The sequence below is a fragment of the Castor canadensis genome, chromosome 14 (assembly GCF_047511655.1).
Source record: "Castor canadensis chromosome 14, mCasCan1.hap1v2, whole genome shotgun sequence".
NCBI classification, from domain to species: Eukaryota; Metazoa; Chordata; class Mammalia; order Rodentia; family Castoridae; genus Castor; species Castor canadensis.
The window spans coordinates 63,857,530-63,861,882 of NC_133399.1; the positions used below are offsets into that span (position 1 = coordinate 63,857,530).

The window sequence follows — 4,353 nt, forward strand, 5'->3', positions numbered from 1 at the left end:
GAACCCAGATAATAGGTGAGAAAGAGTATCAGGATTTATACAATGCCTATCCCTACCATATAATAGTTAATTTTTACTAAACATATGTGCCAGAGACTACAGCATTAGTTTATTTTAGTCTTTGCAAGCTCTGAGTAATGTAATAGGATTATTTGTTTTTCAGATGATAAAATGAAGACATACATATATTTAGTCTCTTGTCCAAAACTGCAAACCCACAGTGTGATGCCCAAGTCTGTGATCTTAAACACACAAGGTACAACATCCTACTTAATCCTGTATCAAGCTAATGAGAGAGCCATTACCATGTTTTATTTTGCAGATGAGGGCATTGAAGTTTAGAGGAGCTAAAGTACTTGACCAAGAAAGAACACAGAGCCAGTAAGTCCTAGAGCTGGAAAACAAATCTGGAGTTTACTTCTCCAAATCCAATGATTCAGTACAAAACTACTCAACCCAAAGACACAAGGCCTGCCTGTGCTGACTGAAAAAGAGCTGTTTTATAATTACTTAAAGTGTTTTATTCTCTGTTTCTTCTCTAACCCTTGTCAATGACAAATTCATATCCTACCTATTACTTTTCAGATTATTCTTAGGAAGAATTAATAAGAATATTCCTCCCACTCAGAATTCAGATTCTCACATAAAAGTACATTTTTTAAAGCCTAGGAATAAAATGAGAACATAAAGTGTTTTAACCTAAACGCCACTAAATTTAAACTTGTATGTAGCAAACATAATGAAGAGGGCATTATGTAGATTGTTGTAGATTATTCACTTAAATCCTCAACATTTTAAGTGAAATTAGAAAACTGTACAGTAATAGCTTCACAAAGATTGCCTGGTTATCACAGGCAATAATTGCATAGGATATCTGGAATTATAGATAAGCACTTTGTCTCTATATAACTGTCTAAGTGTGGGCATTGGAGAAATAATCAGCTGTTTGAAGGGAAAAAGATGAGATAAAATCAAACATCTGTGTTTAACTATTCCCAAGAAGGACATTTGCCATTTACCCATCAAAGCAGCTGAATTATCATCTACTTATACAACAGTCATGAATTTCCCTCTCCACAGTGGGAGGACTTTAGTTGGAAAACGATAGTTGAAGAAACTGCTTGAAATATTAACTTCATATAGGAGTAGGGAAGTTACAGAAATACCTGAGATAGCCTAATCTATGGAGAGTGAAGAGTCAAGAGAACTAAGAAAAGGAGGGACCTAAGTAAAAGGGGTTTAAGGCTGCAGCTTCCTTTCCTTCCTCCCCAGCTGGATTTCAACATTGCCTAAGGTGGCCCGGAGGAAATAAGGCTGGCTGGGGTGTGGCTAGCTGCAGAGCCCCTCAGGTGCCATTTATCTAACAAAATAGCAAGCAGTACGCTAGGCATGAGGACACTGTAAGGAATACAGTAGGCACAGCTGGTGCTATAGTTCACATGTGTTTGTCCCTCAGAGGTTTATGTGCTCCAGGCATAGTGGGAGGTAATTAGGTCATTGTGGTGCTGTCCTCAGAAGGGATTAATACTGATATCACGGAGTGAGTTGCATCCTGCAAGAGTGGTTGTTATAAAAGAGAAAGACTGGCCCCTCCCCAAAATAAGTTTTAAGAAATCAAAATCTCTTCTATTCACCCTCCAAAATATCTCTTCCTCCTCCCCTCAATGAACTCTCATTTTCTAAGATGCTGATTTGATTATAATAATTGGCACTTGTCTGTAAATTATCCATAAAATAGAGGTGACAAGGGTAGGTATCTTCCATATCTCAAATTTGACATGTTGAATGTGAGAGTATGGAAAAGAAGTGTTGAGCAGGGAATGATTCAAATACTCTGGAAAGAAGCTTTCCTTGCCAAAGTGAAACAGACTTGCATTTGAATCTTAGTTCTTTCACTTTCATAGAGTGTGTGCCTATGAGCAAATTTCTTAAGCCTTCAAAGACTTAATATTATTATCTTGAAAACCAGGGATTGTAACCACTACTGAAAGAGGCTGTAGCAGGGAAAAAATGATGTGATAGAGATAAAGCACTTCGTACCTTGGGGATGCAATGGGGAATAAGTGACATGCATGGTACTTAGTTGTTGCTCAATACTGGTTCATCTCCTCCTTTGCTTCCGTGCCTCATTTCCTCAACAAGACTGAAAAGAAGTAATATAAGGAGCATCACTAGTATATGGATATGCAGATGTACACCTATTCTCTTTCATTTTTAAAAATGGCCTGTGAGAGATTCAAGGTCCACAGAAAGACCGTGTGTTAGGCAGGCAATAAACTGCAAATGGTAAGGACTCAGTGTCTTCCCTTTTACTCCAATCCAACAGATTTCACTGAACTTCTATGCCATGCTAAGCACGTTCTAGGTGTTAGGGACATGGCAGTAAACATATGAAAATCCTTGCTTTCATCAACTGCTGGTGGAGGGAGACTGATGATAAATATAGAAGGTGAGTCAAATATAGTATTTCGACGTTGTAAGTGCCAAAGAGAAAACTAAATCTGAGAAGAAAGCTAGAGTATGAGCAGAGAGGAGAGCCAAGGTTGTAGTTTTAACAATGTGGTCAGCTAAGGCTCCCAGATAAGGAGCATGTGTTCAAAGTGCAAAAGCAGGTGAGAGAGAGAACCATTGTCCCTGACATTGGGAAGGCAAAGTGTTAGTGATGTATCAGTAACTCACTGAAGTACCTTTGTGACCTAAGCATGTGAAGACACAGACCATATACTCCTAATTTCAAATCATGGAGTAATTTCATTAGATATGAAGACTTGCACACAATGTCTTGAAAATCCCACCTTAATTTGTGCCCCAATGCAAAGTGCATGTGCCAGACGCCTCAATATGTTCTTCCCTCCTCTGTTTGCTGACGAAGGTTATTTGCGTGGCCAAACATCAGTCAGGCTTCTGAAACTTCTTGTGAAACCTAGTTTTAACAAAAGTTTTAACCCTTGCTATATGCACCCCTCCTCCTACTCTCTAATGTCTAATCATCATCCATATTTGATCAGGTTCCTCCTTCCCCACCATTCCCCAGGTGATGTCTGGTCAATCTAGCCTGTCTTCAATAGGAATCCTTTTAGTTCAGTTTAGCCAGAATTCCTCCTTACCCCTGGCTTATTCTCTTAGTAATATTTTATCCATTGACCCCCATTGGCTATAAATTCCCACTTTCTCTAGCCATATTTAGAGTCAAGCCCATCTTCCTTTGCAAGACACTGTTGCACTGGTCCTGTGGTGATGGTCCTAAATAAAGTCTTCCTAAGACTGTACTTTCAGGGATCATTTCTATAGTTCATTACTAAATAAAGTCTTCTTTATCATGTTTAACAAGTGCCATTGAATAATTCTTCTTTAACATTGCTAGGCACTTTACTAGTTATTCTAGATTAAAAAACAAATGAAAATCCCTGCAGGACTATGAGAACTCACACACAGGAAAGGGTATTATGGATCACCAGTAATGCATTCAATGGAGTGGCTCAAATGGTAGAGTGTCTGCCTAGAAATACATTCCTGAGGCCAGTCACCCTCAGTTTCAGCACTTGCAGTGATGAGGACATTGCTGTCTCATAGCAAGCCATTCTGTTGTAAGATTATTTTAATTATTAAAAATATCACCCTTTTGAATCAAAATCTACCTTACTCTATCGTCAAAGCTTGACCCTTGTAATTAGCTCATGAGCAATTCGTCCTTCCTAATGTTTCCTATTCTGAGGGTGGTGGACATGTGTTGCTAAGGTTAAGGTGAAGATGGTTAAAGAAGAAGACTGTGATGCTGCCTTCCAAAGCCTGCATTCCAGTCAGACATCAGCTTCTCCTTCTATATAGCTATCCTGAAATCATTTGAAGATAATGGCCATGTCTCTCCAAGTCCTCCCTTTCTCTTCTATATATAGCCCCAGAATCCTCAATCTTTCTAATTACTAATAGAGATGCTCCTGGATTTACAATACAGTTATGTCTGCACAAACCCATCTTAAGGTGAAAATATCACCTAGCCTGTGGAACAACCTAGCTTAGCAACAAAGTACACTGAGGAGTCTGTTGTTTCCCATTGTGAGCTGTGGCTGACTGGGAGCTGTGTTTCCTGCTATCTCCCAGCATCAAGGGAGGAGCACACCACACATCACTAGGCTGAAAAAAGTTCAAAATTCAAACTTGGAAGTAAGGTTTTTAATTGAATATATATAATTTTTGCACCAATATAAAGTAGAAACATTGTAAGCCTAACCATCATAAATGAGGAACCATTTGTATAGCTTTTTCTTTTTTTGGTAGTACTGGAGTTTGAATTCAAGGTGTCATGCTTGCAAAGCAGGCACTCTACCACGTGAGCCACTCTTCCAATCCACT

General features: G+C 38.9%; 1 pseudogene; it reads left to right on the forward strand.

Annotated features, from left to right (window-relative positions):
• The first annotated feature begins 3,260 nt into the window (after positions 1–3,260).
• Positions 3,261–3,368, forward strand: LOC141416983 (small nucleolar RNA U3; annotated as a pseudogene).
• Positions 3,369–4,353: the final 985 nt, after the last annotated feature.